Below are 16360 nucleotides of genomic sequence, written 5' to 3'. Positions count from 1 at the left end.
AGGAAATTTAGCAAGTATAATGAATGGGGGCAAATTGAATACAAAACACAATGCATCTTATCACTCCCAACCTGTCCCCAACACTTGCATCACTCCTTGAGTAGAAGCAGTGATAGAAGCCCTGTTTGACAATTTCTGAGACAATGAATTTTATTATTTTCAAAGAATCTATATCAGCTTGTATGTCGCCAGGTTAACATCACATATGATGTTTCTACTTGTTCTCTAAGAACAATGGGAGGTCATTTCCGAGATTCTACTTCTCCTTATGGTTCTAATTTATAGTTTGTCAATGAGCCATCTTAGAAAGATAGCAAGAGGGGAGGCTGTTTTACTAAATAGGTCTTTGTAGTTAAGCTGATAAGCTAAAGTAATATCTATTGCAGCTTTTCATTAGTGTTTGAGAACTACTTACCTTACTGCTAAGATTATTGGTGTTTTAATATTCCCTATTTTACTACTAGGACTGCTAAGCACTTTGTCAGAAATCACTGAAATTTGCTACCATTTCCCATTAACATTTCCTGCACATTTTCAGCAGGTCTCCAACCAAAAATCCTCAGTATTAGCTTCTTCAATATTCTATGAGGAACATTCAGACTTTGCCTGTCTCAGCTCTTCTAAAATGATGTTGAGGTTTGGAGCCTGCTGCATTTAAAAGCAAACACATTAGTAAAACAATTTTCAGCTGAAGTGGACCCCTAAAGGGAACAATAGGAAGTGCAATTTATTGCTTCACAGGTAGCCTTCTTAAGCCACTCTGTGTGAAGAATAAGATTTGTACTTAGGGCATAAGGGTACAACCTCTCCCTACTAATTCTCATTTGGTACCCAGTTTATTTCAAAATGACATTATGGAAGGATAGAGGCTTTCATAGATTAGCATTTCAGTGTACTTACTTTTCACACCAATCAAAGGAAATGAGTTAGTCTTGTTGAGAGAGTCCTCTGAATTTAAAAATACCAAAGTACAGGAATATGGGAGAAAAGCTGAATATGATAAAAGCAAAGTATCTATGCTGCTAAATCAAGTCGGCACAAGAAACCAACTGCAGATGCAGGCAGTGGCATGGGAGAACCCACATTATTATACTAAACATGGATTCCAGATGAAGTTCAAACAGTGTGGTTTCTTTTTTATGAAATTCAGAAAATACAAGACAAATCTAGAGTGATTGAAAGGCCACAAGTGGATAGTTAGATTCAATGGCACATGGAAGTAGGGCAGTGTCACAAGAAGGACCAGAAAGAGATAAAGGAACAATTCACTGTGATATTCTACAGTTACACAGATGAGCAAATTTGTCCAATGCCTTGGTTTACAATGACTGTATGCACTGGTATGTAAGATATACATAATTAATTTCATGAAAAGTAACACAAGCAGAATTGATTAGAAAATTATAATGTGCAAATTGCATCAAATATTTCCCCATACCCATACTAAGATGTAAATATGTAACAGGATGATTTTTTTCACAAATTAGTATTACTTCCAGAATTCAAAAACTGCAAAGCAGTATAAGTAATTACAGTGAAAGCCTGGAATTCAAGTGTTTTAACTTATAATTAATTATGGTTACAAATAATTTATTCTCACTTATTATAATTCTACAGAAAATTTCCATTAGAACCTGAATTCCTTTGCACATGTCATACAGCTCATAGTACCTTTGACTATTTATTTTCTTTACTCATCATTCAAATTTCATCATACTCTAAGATTCCCCTTGGAAGCCAGCTTTGATCTTTAAAATTGCTTTAATTTTTCACTTCTTTTCCATTACAATATGAATCACATTATATAGCAATGTGTGTTGTGTGTTATAATGTTCAGTTTTTCTCTGACAATTTTAGCAATGCAGGATACTTAAAAGCAAGTACATTGCCTAGCAATGAGCACTTGTATCAAATAATCAGCCAAGTGTATCTAGCTCATTTGCATATAACATTTGCTACATTAAGTGATCATTTATGAGTAGGCAGATTTCTAGGTGAAGATAGAAGATAGATATTCTGGACCAAAGAAGGCACTTTGCTCCTAGAGGTTAGAAAGATCTCCAAAGAAAGAATGGCATAGAGTATATAACTAAAACTATTATGATATAAATACACATGAAGAAAAATGGCAATGATCCAAAATAATGTAATTAATAGTTAAATTAAATTTTCTAATCATGTGCAAGCAGCATTTTATTACAGTCTAAATTTTGCCATGTTTTCAAAAGAACAAAACCTTTGAAGCATGTGCTTGAATGCTTCTTTTACTTGCTGGTTCCTTAGAGTGTAAATGAAAGGGTTTAGTAAAGGGGCCACAGAGGTATTGAGCACAGCTATACCTTTAGTGAAAGTCACTCTTTCCTTTGCAGATGGCTTCATATACATAAAAATACAACTTCCATAAGTAATAGAGACAACAGCCATGTGTGAGGAACAGGTGGAAAAGGCCTTTGTTCTTTGCTGAGCAGAAGGTAATTTGAGAATGGTTTTGATGATGAATATGTAGGACAGAACCACTAGCAACAATGTAATGACAAGTGCAATCACAGCTAAAACAAAAGCCATCAATTCTATGAAATGTGTATCTGCGCAAGAGAGCTGAAAGACAGAAGTGTCACACTGGAAGTAATCAATCATTCTGGAAGCACAGAAATCAATCTTGAGTCCCAACAGCAAAGGGAGAAAGATTGTTAATAATCCAGTTACCCAAGAGCTGAGCACAAGTTGCTGACACATTTTGCTGTTCATGATTATAGGGTAATGCAGGGGTTTGCTTATGGCAACATAGTGGTCATAAGACATGGCAGCCAGGAGGTAAAATTCTGTAATTCCTAATAGGAAAAAAAAAGAATAACTGAATTGCACAGCCATTGTAGGAAATTATTTTGTCTCCAGTAAGACTGCTCATCAAGAAACGTGGGATGCCAGCCATTGTGAATGAAACTTCTAAAAAGGAGAAATTTCTAAGGAAGTAGTGGAGTCTTGAGGCAGGGATCCAACAGTGTGAGTAGGATGACAATTAAGTTCCCCATCAGGCTCAAGATGTAATCAAAAAACAGAAACAGGAAAACCATAACTTGTAGCTGAGGGTCATCTGTGAGGCCAACCAAAATAAACTCTATCTCCACTGATTGGTTCCTCATTTCTCTTTCGTTCTATCACATCCACAGAAAATAAAAACCAGTATCACGTATAAGAAAAGAGATTCCTTCCTTTTCAACCATACAAAGTTCCAGATCTGCACAGATATTTTCACAAATCATCCTAGAGTGCATCATAATGAACACATTCCCCAGTTCCTCAGTGTTAATATGTACCCCAGGTGAATGTGGTGATCTTGAGACTGAAATCGTGCTTAGAAAATTGAGAAGAAGGAAGATAACACAACTTTCCATCCTTTATCTCCTATTATTTCTGAATGAAAAAAAATAGTTATGTATGAAAAAATACCACTGACAAGTATTACTTAAGCAACATTTAGAAAAGTGATGTTTCAGGTAGAAGTGCAAAACTTCTCCGTGTTGTACAGGTACTTGTCATCCTACAACAAATAGTTGGTACTTCTAGATAATTAAAACTTTACTTTAAAATATTATAAGAAATTTATAACATGATAAATATTATAGCTATTATTTCATATGAAAAATTCTAATACACATTGGAAAATGTGCTTATTCTTTTACAATGTGCACGTGTTAAGATAGCATATCATTTCCTGATTAATTTGACATGTTATAAAGTTGAATAAAAATTAGACATACATAAAAATCTACATTTAGCTTTCAAAATATACACCAATAGTGATACACCCAGACCATGGCAACTACCAACATTCATTCACCTATAATATTTTATTCAATGAATCAGAGCTTAGCACACTTGTACCTGAATAATTTAAAAAAATTTTTTGCAGTGCTGGGAATCAAACCCATCACCTTGTGCATCCTAGGCACAATGTCATCCCCAGACCATTTTGTTTTTAAATGGTAACAGTATTATTTTTCAGATCATGCATGCCATGTAAAGCAAAGGTAATTGATTCAACCCCTCATCTCTGCTGAAGATACTACATTCTCAACAAATTTCTTTGATTTTTTTATAATGCTGACATAGATAGCAGCATATATTTCATCTTCTTGCTGTGGTTTGAATACCTAGGGGGTCTAGTGAAGTGTTGTGTATGATAAAGTGTTGTAGAAGCAAAGACATACAAAATTTCAATAAGACATATTGTGCGAAGGGATGCATAAAAGGAAGAGAAAGAAAGGCTTATGATAGCCTAATGATAAGTGGTATATTTTTTCTAAATTAGATGAATGAATACAAAAAGAAATGAAAACAATAAAACTATGGATACAAATACATAAATAAGAAGTAATGCAGAAAACTTTAAATATAGGATATTCTATTACTAATAAATACCTCTTCACTAATTTACTAAAGTACATACTAACAACATGAGTATATTTTAAGTCAGCATTATCTGAAGAAAAAAGAAGAGAATATATGATAAATTTCAAATTTACAAAGGGTACTGACACTGCTGTTGAGACCCATTATGAACAGTATAGCTCTCCTTATCAAAATATTAATATTACAATGTTAAACAATTAAAGAATAATTCACAGATTTATTGAGATCTATATAAATAAAACCCACCGTTCTTGATGCTCCACATATTACATGGGACAAAGGAGATGAAATGCAAAGAAGAAAATTGTATTCAGGCTTGCATTTGGACCAAGGGTCATGCTAAGGGAGGGTATTTAAGAGGTCATGGTTTTAAAATTATAGTATTATACAAATTGTTATATAAGTATTTTTATAAGTTCTTATAAAAGGCCAACCTATAGCACATTTCTTTTTTGTGAATTTTTTTGTATTTCTTTTAAACAGAATTATTGATAGTTCTAGGGGAAAACTCTTAAGTATTTTTCTCATCACAAAAAACAAACAAACCCATTTTCAAATGAACACTAAGTTCATATGTTTGCATTGAAAATATTAACAGAATTATTTCCAATCTTTGAAACATATTATTGTTTAGAAAGTAGAACACATAAAAATATAAAGAACTAAAAGGTAACTGAAAAATAAGAAGTATTTCCAGTGTTACATACAGGAATTTACAGATTCTTGTATCTGTATATTTGGATCTTTAGATGGATCCTAACATGAGTGAAAAGATTAGAAAATATTCTAGGCAGAAGAAGCAACATAAATAGCAAGTAATAATGGCAAAAAGCATGTTTGAGCTGGAGACCATAATTAGGTTTCATATTTAGCAATCTCTCAGAAATCATAAACTATTGGAAAGAACAGTGCCCCATGTCCAGAGTTCTTTGGAATAGCACATTCAGGTGGTTGTGAAACATTACCAAGTATTCTCATTTACACAGATTATTCAGTGACAACATTGATACAAGGTACAATCATGCAATAGAATTTCAACATATCAAAACACTGATTGTCCTACCTCAACAATCACATATCCCGTGTATACCTGCAATAGATACTCTAAAAAAGAAACTCAAGCCACAGAGTAGAACAATGAATGCATAGGTCAATAAATCTTATTATATTCAGTTTTGTTAGATACTATGAATGTCCCCAAAATAATGACCATTAGAAGGCTTTTAAGTTTTAGATTATTATTGCATTTTACTTCTAAGCTTTCACCATTATTTACAAGTCAAAATGTAAAAAGTATCAATATACTAACTTTTCAATAATTTAACAACATTCTTTAATAAATTGTATGCACAGATTGAGGCAATCATTCTGTACTTCAATACATAACTCATTCTTGTGGACAGGGAGCACTGATGACACATTCTTCTTTCTATGCAATGTATTCTACCCTAAATTACGTGACTGGTTTAAATGCTGTCTCAGAGATATTATTTTTGACTAATTTGTTGCATATTATTAAGAAAGTCTATCAAATTACCCTCTTTTTTACAACTTATTATAATTCACATACCAGAAGTATTTTAAACCTTGTTAAATGCTGCATACAGTGCAATATGAAAATTACCTATCATGTGACATCATGGAGTATTTATGCTTTTGTGTCTTACAGGAAACTAACAAGGGCAAAAATTCTGAAGGTAACTGAGGTCCAAGAACATCATTTCCTAAGGGATTGACAAATTGTATTTTACAAAAGTGTTTTCTGTAGCCATAAAGGTACACATACACACAAACCTTTACTTCTTTGAACTATGCTTCCAGAGAATTCAGTATAGATTGTTATAGTATTTGACTGCCTACTACACATCTGTCTTTTGAAATCATAGTTACATGGTTCAAGAATTTGAAGTACAGAGAAGGAAGAATATTTTAAGTAGATATGAAAAGTGAAAATATAAGATGGATAGTGATAGCCAGTTATAGATCAATTGACCTCAAGATAAATGTATTATAGAACAAATACCTTCTTTCCTTTTGGTTTATTCCTTTAAATATATATCCTGTAAAACACACTACATTATTTTTAGATCTATTTCAAATTTGATTTAGCTGCATAGTCCTTCTCTGTGAAGATGTACCACTATTGACCCCTTCCCTTATATGTCAGCTAACAGAATATTTACAATTCAGTTAGAAAATGTGTACTAATGAATAAAATTCTGCATATGCATTTTCATAAAACAAGATTTGCATAATGCTTAAGGTCTAATGTTAGAACTTTAGGATTAATTCTTAAAACTGGCATTGCTGAATCAAAACTAAACCCTATATATTTTTTCAGCTATTGCTAAGCTGTTCTCTACATATATTCAATCAGTAGGGTTGATTAATAAGACAATAGGGTTCTTTATCAACAGCCTCAAGAAGAGGGTGGGTTTTTATACTTGAAAATAGCTAGCTTTCTCATTGTTAAGCATTATAACTGAGCATCACATGCATTTCCTTAAAGTTTGGGGTTGAGTATTATTTCATAAACTGAACAGCCTTGTGATACATTTACATATTTGTGAATTGTCTAAGCATATTTCTTGATCTTTTTTTCTATCATGTTTTTCCATTTGTTCACATATTTTAGGCCAGCAATTTGAACTTTCTGTTTGTAACATATGCTGCAAGTATTCCCTCCTGGTTGTCAGTGACTTATGATCTTGTGTCTGTGATGTAAAAACTTTATTTTTGTGTGTTTTAAAGTTTCTATATTCTTGATTACTCTGCTTGGATAACAAGTGATGATTGGGAACACTGTTCTTATATCTTCGTAAAAGATTCACAATTTCTTTTAACCTTGTCTAGTTTCATTTCCCCATTAGATTCCCAATCAATTTATATTCAATGTTATGTATGTTGTAATAAACAAGGCTAATTTATGATTTTCCAAATTGCTTCCTGCTTCCTAGTAGTATTTAGTTTGAAAGACCATTTTCATTCCTCTGATTGAACATAGTTGTCATATGCACATTTGTATATATATGTGTATATATATATATATATATATATATGAACCTATGTATTTATATATATGAACCTCTGTATGTATATATATATATATATGAACCTATATATATGTGTGTGTGTGTGTGTATATGAACCTATATATATGTATACATGTGTGTATATATGTGTATGCATATATGTAATTTTTGTTCCGTTTCATTGATTAGTCCCCCTATGCAGATTGGATGTGGGATAAAATGGATTTGAAGGAGTTTGACTTTGATGCCCCATTTCATTTAGACCTGGAAGCCATGTCAGAAGACCTTTTGGCCATGTTGGATGACACATGGGATCTCTTTACCATCTAGTCCAGAGACTAATAAAGAGCCCCCCCCCGGCAGTAAACCAAATTGGTCATCTCCCAGAAAGTTTTGCAACAACTGCCCAGGTTGTCCCTTTCACCATCTTATACCCTCTTCCCCCAGGCATCCTCTCCTCCATTCTAGATCATCCTTATAGTTTAGAGTTAAGTGGTGAAGTGGATATCTTTGAAGGAGATAGGAAACCCAACTCTACTGCTCATATTACCATGTTCCCCAGTGTGTAAAGGAAGAAGACAACCCTTCAGATAATGACAGTGATACCTGTATGATCCCTGAGTTCTACACAGGCTCTCAGCCTCTCATCTTTAAGGCCTCTCTAACCAGGACCTTGCCTTCTCCAGGTCCCCATGGGTCTGCTCACCCCAAATCTTATGACCCTCCTGGAGAGACAGCAAAAGTAAAGAGTGAGTAGCAGGATAAGAAGCTGAGGAAAATGGAGCAGAATAGGACAGCAGCCACCAGGTGCTGCCAGCAAAAGAGGGTAGAGCAAGAGGACCTCACTGGTGAATGTAAAGAGATAGAAAAGAAGAATGAGACTCTGAAAGAAAAGGCAGATGCTCTGGCCAAGGAGATCAAGTATCTGAAGGATTTGATAGAAGGGGTCCACAAGGCAAGGGGGGGAGAAGAGGGTTCCCTGGTAGTGTAATCAAGAGTACTGGGTGTTTATACATAGGAGTCTTGTGCTGAAGCTGTATTGTAATAAGTTATTTTGTAATGTAAGTAAAAAAAAAAAGAGGACACAAGAACTCACAGGGGGTGGGGAAGGAGAAAATTTCCATGAGTGGTCTGGCAGAAGTTGAACTGCAGAGGGAATAAATGGATTAAAAAAAAAAAGATGAGTGAGAGATTCCAAAAACACAATTAACATTGTTGATCAACAGTGTTGAACAGGTATGCAATCTACCCACACAGGGGTCCTGGAGACCACATAGCATGCAGGCACAGGGAAAATTCTGGGTTTTTTTTTTTTCTCAGAATTTGGCCAGAGTGCAGTGCTGGGAACCACTGTGAAAGGATCCTGAATAGGAGCTATGGTGGAAGTTGCCCTAGGGATCAAATTTCCCTATATTGTCTTTCTCCTGGAATATACAGCAAGGTTTGGGCAGGTGTTCACTGAAAGCTTGGAAGAGCTGGCCTAGAGGAAGGGGAAGGTCAGACATCTCTGAGTCAGACAGGTGGAGATCCGCATGTAGACACTAATGCTCAAACTTGTGGCAGGGAGTAAAATCCACTTCTCACTGGACAAGTCTAAAGGTCAGGCAAAAGGGCCTAAATGACACAGTCCTTTGACCCTAACTCAGAAAAGAGAGTTTGCACAGCTCTCTTGGTAAATTCCTGAGTGCCTGCTGACCATTTAGCCCAAGAAAATAGTTAACTACATCTACATACTGTTCCCTGGTGCCTACAAGAAAAACAACATTTTCCTCCTTGTGAAACTCCTTAATTCTGCTCCTCTAATGAGATAACCTCAAGCACAGACGTGTTTTGAACCTAGTTTCGATGATGCTTGCTTCCTTGTACTTACATACAAAATAAACAAGCTGGCTTAATTCAGAACTCGAATCTCTCACCAGGAGCATGCAGTCCATTCCATCCCAACTTCCTCTATTTGTGTCTGTCTTTTCTCATTCACTGTAACTCCCAATCAGTTCTCCTAACCCACTTCCGTGGGACACAAGAGGCAAAGATCCAGGAGGGCGCACTGGGAGGGTAGAGTCAGCAGAGCAGTCTGCCAGGAGAGCATTCTGCCATGAAAGTTTCCCAGCACCAGAGAGTTGAAGACTCCAGAAATTAGAACTTGTTGGCAGAAATCTTCGTCTTGAGAAGTAACAACTGCCTGCTTACTCACACAGAACATGTCCCCTGGTTGTGAGGCACACAATACAGAAGAAAACAAAGGAAGCTGAATTAACCAACAGACCACTCCTGCCAGGAAACAGATTGCCAAATTATCCAGAGAAAGAAAAGCCAGTCAGCATTTTGCTCTGACCCACAATTTTGACTGACTTACAGAACTGGAAACCTGTCCCCTTTCATTATTTAAATTTTTTTTTTTGTTTTTACATTTCCCCTCTTGTTTTCTTTTCTTTTTTCTTCCTTTTTGATATGTCATTTTTCTATAGTAGTGTTTTAAACTAGACTGATCCTATAAACATTTACATATTTTTTGTACAATTCATTTTTCGCTTTGCTTTCACACTTCCCTTATGTTACTTCTTTATTTAATACAACTTCTTTGGCCTTTTTTATTCTGTTTTGTTTTTCTGATTGTTGACATTGTCATTGTTGTTTACTGTATTTTAACTTTCTTCTGTCTTTGAGATGGGCTCTTCCCACAGGCCCTGGCTGGCCTGGTGCTTGCCATCAAACTGCCTTACTCCCTTTTTCTTATTTATTTAAAAATATTTTCAGTATTTTTTTTATTCATATGTGCATACAAGGCTTGGGTCATTACTCCCCTCTGCGCCCACCCCCTCCCTTACCACCCACCCAGCCCCCTTCCTCTCCCCCCTACTCCTCAATACCCAGCAGAAACTATTTTGCCCTTATTTCTAATTTTGTTGTAGAGAGAGTATAAGCCATAATAGGAAGGAACAAGGGTTTTTGCTGGTTGAGATAAGGATAGCTATACAGGGAGTTGACTCACATTAATTTCCTGTGCATGTGTGTTACCTTCTAGGTTAATTCTTTTTGATCTAAACTTTTCTCTAGTTCCTGGTCCCCTTTACCTATTGGTCTCAGTTGCTTTTAAGGTATCTGCTTTAGTTTCTCTGCGTTAAGGGCAACAAATGCTAACTAATTTTTTAGGTGTCTTACCTAGCCTCACCCCTCCCTTGTGTGCTAAAACTTGTTGTGTTTGCCCTTGATCTAATGTCCACATATGAGGGAGAATATATGATTTTTGGTCTTTTGGGCCAGGCTAACCTCACTCAGAATGATGTTCTTCAATTCCATCCATTTACCAGCAAATGATAACATTTCGTTCTTCTTCATGGCTGCATAAAATTCCATTGTACATAGATACCACATTTTCTTAATCCATTCATCAGACATAGATACCACATTTTCTTTATCCACTCATCAGTGGTGGGGCATCTTGGCTGTTTCTATAACTTGGCTATTGTGAATAGTACTGCAATAAACATGGGTGTGCAGATGCCTCTGGAGTAACCTGTGTCACAGTCTTTTGGGTATATCCCCAAGAGTGGTATTGTTGGATCAAATGGTAGATCAATGTCTAGATTTTTAAGTAGCCTCCAAATTTTTTTCCAGAGTGGTTGTACTAGTTTACATTCCCACCAACAGTGTAAGAGGGTACCATTTTCCCCGCATCCTCACCAATGCCTGTTGTTGGTGGTGTTGCTAATGATGGTTATTTTAACAGGGGTGAGGTGGAATCTTAGTGTGGTTTTAATTTGCATTTCCTTTATTACTATAGATGGTGAGCATTTTTTCATGTGTTTTTTAGCCATTTGAATTTCTTCTTTTGAGAAAGTTCTGTTTAGTTCACTTGCCCATTTCTTTATTGGTTCATTAGTTTTGGGAGAATTTAGTTTTTTAAGTTCCCTATATATTCTGGTTATCAGTCCTTTGTCTGATGTGTAGCTGGCAAATATTTTCTCCCACTCTCTGGGTGTTCTCTTCAGTTTAGAGACCATTTCTTTTGATGAACAGAAGCTTTTTAGTTTTATGAGGTCCCATTTATCTATGCCATCTCTTAGTTGCTGTGCTGCTGGGGTTTCGCTGAGAAAGTTCTTACCTATATCTACTAACTCCAGAGTATTTCCTACTCTTTCCTGTATCAACTTTAGAGTTTGGGGTCTGATATTAAGATCCTTGATCCATTTTGAGTTAATATTGGTATAGGGTGGTATACATTGATCTAGTTTCAGTTTTTTGCAGACTGATAACCAGTTTTCCAGGCAGTTTTTGTTGAAGAGGCTGCTATTTCTCCATTGTATATTTTTAGCTCCTTTGTTAAAGACAAGTTGGTTATAGTTGTGTGGTTTCATATCTGGGTCCTCTATTCTGTTCCACTGGTCTTCATGTCTGTTTTTGTGCCAGTACCATGCTGTTTTTATTGTTATTGCTTTGTAATATAGTTTGAAGTCAGGTATTGTGATACCTCCTGCATTGGTCTTTTGACTGAGTATTGCCTTGCTATTCCTGGCTTCCTGTGTTTCCATATATATTTCACAGTAGATTTTTCATTCTCTTTAATGAATGTCATTGGAATTTTGATTGGAATTGCATTAAACATGTAGATTAATTTGGGGAGTATAGACATTTTTGCTATGTTGATTCTACCAATCCATGATCATGGGAGATCTCTCCACTTTCTATAGTCTTCCTCAATCTCTTTCTTCAGAAGTGTATAGGTTTCCTTGTAGAGGTCTTTCACATCCTTTGTTAGTTTTACACCTAGGTATTTGATTTTTTTTGAGGCTATTGTAAATGGAATTGTTTTCATACATTATTTTACAGTTTTCTCATTGTTAGTGTATAGAAATGCTAATGATTTTTCTATGTTGATTTTATATACTGCTACCTTGCTATAGCTATTGATGATGTCTAGAAGCTTCTGAGTAGAGTTTTTTGGGTCTTTAAGGTATAGGATCATGTCATCTCCAAATAGGGATATTTTGACAGTTTCTTTACCTGTTTGTATTCCTTTTATTCCTTCTTCTTGCGTAATTGCTCTGGCTAGGAATTCCAGTATTATCTTGGATAGGAGTGGAGATAGCGGGCATCCTTGTCTGGTTCCTGATTTTAGAGGGAATGGTTTCAGTTTTTCTCCATTAAGTATAATGCTGGCTGTAGGTTTGTCATATATAGCTTTTATAATGTTGAGGTACTTTCCTTCTATTCCTAGTTTTCTTAGAGCTTTTATCATGAAATGATGTTGGATTTATCAGAGGTTTTTTCTCCATCTATTGAGATGATCAAGTGGTTTTTGTCTTTGCTTCTGTTAATGTGGTTTATTACGTTTATTGATTTTCATATGTTAAACCACATCTGCATCCCTGGGATGAAGCCTACCTGGTCATGGTGAATAATCTTTTTGATGTGTTGTTGAATTCGGTTTGCCATTATTTTGTTGAGGATTTTTGCATCAATGCTCATTAAGGAGATTGGCCTATAGTTCTCCTTTTTGGAGGTGTCTTTGCCTGGTTTTGAGATAAGTGGAATACTGGCTTCATAAAATGTGTTAGGCAGTTTCCTTCCCTTTCTATTTCATGGAACAGTTTAAGAAGGGTTGGTATCAGGTCTTCTTTAAAGGTCTGATAGAATTCAGCAGAGAATCCATTTGGTCCTGGACTTTTCTTTTCAGGGAGACTCTTGAGTGCTGCTTCAATTTCATTTTGTGTTGTAGATCTATTCAGGTGATTAATTTCCTCTTGCTTCAGTTTTGGATGGTCATATGTATCTAGAAATCTGTCCACTTCTTTAAGATTTTCAAATTTATTAGAATATGGTTTCTCAAAGTAGTCTCTGATGATTTCCTGGACTTCCATGGTGTTTGTTGTTATCTCCCCTTTTGCATTCCTGATTCTACTAATTTGGGTTTTTTCTCTCCTCATTTTAGTTAGGTTTGCCAGGGGTCTATTGATCTTGTTTATTTTTTCAAAGAACAAACTTTTTGTTTCATTAATTCTTTGTATGGTTTTTTTGGTTTCTATTTTGTTGATTTCAGCTCTTATTTTTATTATTTCTCTCCTTCTATTTGTTTTGGGATTTGCTTGTCCTTGTTTTTCTAGGAGTTTGAGATGTATCATTAGGTCATTGATTTGGGATCTTTCAGTCTTTTTAATATATGCACTCATGGCTATAAACTTTCCTCGTAGGACTGCCTTAGCTGTGTCCCATAGGTTCTGGTAGGTTGTGTTTTCATTTTCATTGACTTCCAGGAACTTTTTAATTTCCTCTTTTATTTCATCAATGATCTATTCTTCATTAAGTAATGAGTTATTTAGTTACCAGCTGTTTGCATGTTTTTTGTCTTTACTTTTGTTGTTGAGTTCTACTTTTACTGCATTGTGATCAGATAGTATGCATGGTATAATTTCTATTTTCTTATATTTGCTGAGGCTTGCTTTGTGTCCTAGGATATGATCTATTTTGGAGAAGGTTCCATGGGTTGCTGAGAAGAATGTATATTTTGTAGAAGTTGGATGAAATGTTCTGTAGATATCAACTAGGTCCATTTGATCTATTGCATATTTTAGATCTTGGATTTCTTTATTGATGTTTTGTTTGGATGACCTATGTATTGATGATAATGGGGTGTTAAAGTCTCCCACAACCACTGTGTTGGCATTTATATATGCTTTTAGGTCTTTCAGTGTATGTTTGATGAGATTGGGTGCGTTGACATTGGGTGCATATAGGTTGATAATTATTATTTCCTTTTGGTCTATTTCCCCTTTTATTAGTATGGAATGTCCTTCTTTATGTCATTTGATCAATGTAGGTTTGAAGTCTACTTTGTCAGAGATAAGTATTGGTACTCCTGACTTTTTTCAGGGGCCATTGGCTTGGTAAATCTTCTTCCAGCCTTTCCTCCTTAGCCTATGCTTATTTCTGTTGGTGAGATGGGTTTCATGTAAGCAACAAATTGTTGGATCTTCCTTTTTAATCCATATTGTCACGCGGTGCCTTTTGATGGGTGAATTAAGTCCATTAACATTAAGCGTTAGTACTGATAGGTATGTGGTGATTCCTGTCATTTAGTTGTCTTAGTTGTTTGAAGATTTGATTGTGTGTACCTAAGTTGAGGTTACTCTCTACTGTCTTGCTTTTTCTTTTCCTGTGGTTTGGTGCTGCCTGTCTTTTCATGGTTAAGTTGGGTTTCACTTTCTGTGTGCAGAATCCCTTGAAGAATCCTTTGTAGTGGTAGCTTTGTGGTCACATATTGTTTTAGTTTCTGCTTATCATGGAAGATTTTTATTGCTCCATCTATTTTGAATGATAGTTTTGCTGGGTAGAGTATCCTGGGGTTGAAGTTATTTTCATTCAGTGCCCGAAAGATCTCACCCCATGCTCTTCTTGCTTTTAATGTTTGTATTGAGAAGTCTTCTGTGATTTTGATGGGTTTACCTTTGTATGTTACTTGTTTTTTCTCTCTTACAGTCTTCAATATTCTTTCTCTAGTGTCTGAACTTGTTTTTTTAATGATGATATGTCATGGGGTGGTTCTATTTTGATCTGGTCTTTTTGGTGTCCTGGAGGCCTCTTGCATCTGTATGGGAATATCTTTCTCTAGATTTGGGAAATTTTCCATTATTATTTTGTTAAATATATTACGCATACCCTTCGCTTGCACCTCTTCTCCTTCTTCGATGCCCATGATTCTCAAGTTTGGTCTTTTGATGGAGTTGGTGAGTTCTTGCATTTTCTTTTCACAGGTCTTGAGTTGTTTACTTAATAGTTCTTTGGTTTTTCCTTTATTTACCATTTCATCTTCAAGTTCTGAAATTCTGTCTTCTGTTTGTTCTATTCTGCTGGATTGGCCTTCCGTTTTGTTTTGCAGTTCTGTTTCATTCTTTTTTCTGAGGTTTTCCATATCCTGGCTGGTTTCCTCTCTAATGTTGTCTATTTTTATCCTGAGTTCATTTATCTGTTTATTCCTCATGTTCTCTGTTTTACTTTCATATTTATACACTGCTTCTCTGCTTTGCTTTATTTCTTCTTTTGCTTTTTCAAATTCTTTATTTTTGTTGCCTTGGAATTTCTTGAGTGTGTCCTGTACATTTTGGTTGACCCTATCCAGTATCATCTTTATAAAATTCTCTTTGAGTACCTGTAGTATGCCTTCTTTTAAATTATTCTTGTGGGCTTCATTGGGACCTTTGGCATAGTTTATCTTCATTTTGTTTGAGTCAGGATCTGAGTACCTGTTTTCTACATTCCCCTCTGGTTCATGTACTAAGTTTTTGCTGTGGGGAAACTGGTTTCCCTGTTTTTTCTGTCTTCCTGTCATTGTCTTTGGTGTTGTTACTGTCCCTGTACTGTGTGCAATTAAGTATTTTCTAGCTTGTAATAATAACAATGGTAATATTTAGAATGGAAGGGTGAGGTGAGATGGAAAGTATTTTTAGTATTAATGATGGTTGTGCAAGGTATTTCATTGTGACATTTCCATATATGCATACATTATACCCTGTTTTGTTTCATTCTTTCCCCCCATTATTCTTCCTTTTATCCCAATACAGTGGTTATAAGTGTGAGCCATCACACCCAGACTTTCATATTTAATTTTTAATCATCTTTGTTCTTCTCTCTACTTTCTACTCTTCCCACCTTTATCTTCTTCCATTCTTCATATTGTTTGATCAATTTTTTTTCTCTCTTACTTTTTCTTCTTTTGCTAGTTCCTCTTCTACAATTTGTTTTGTCATTGTTTTTGGTTGTTCATTTCTGTGCTTTATTATTAATTCTCATTCATGTTTTCTCTTTACCTCTTCATCTGCAACTGGATTTTATCTATTTATTGTGTTCTTTCTTATTCTCCCCCATTTACTTTTTCCCATTCTTTTGCTTATGTGACCTTTTTTCTTGTATTATTCATT

General features: G+C 35.3%; 2 pseudogenes; one reads left to right on the top strand and one right to left on the bottom strand.

Moving 5' to 3' along the window:
- Positions 1-2196: 2196 nt before the first annotated feature.
- LOC109680606 (olfactory receptor 6C6-like) lies at positions 2197-3143 on the bottom strand (annotated as a pseudogene).
- An 870-nt stretch (positions 3144-4013) lies between these two features.
- On the top strand, positions 4014-8436 carry LOC109680605 (cyclic AMP-dependent transcription factor ATF-4-like; annotated as a pseudogene).
- The last annotated feature ends 7924 nt before the right edge of the window (positions 8437-16360 follow it).

The sequence above is a fragment of the Castor canadensis genome, chromosome 8 (assembly GCF_047511655.1).
Source record: "Castor canadensis chromosome 8, mCasCan1.hap1v2, whole genome shotgun sequence".
NCBI classification, from domain to species: Eukaryota; Metazoa; Chordata; class Mammalia; order Rodentia; family Castoridae; genus Castor; species Castor canadensis.
The sequence above is the reverse complement of the archived record's forward strand: the minus strand, read 5'-3'. Positions and strand labels throughout refer to the sequence as shown.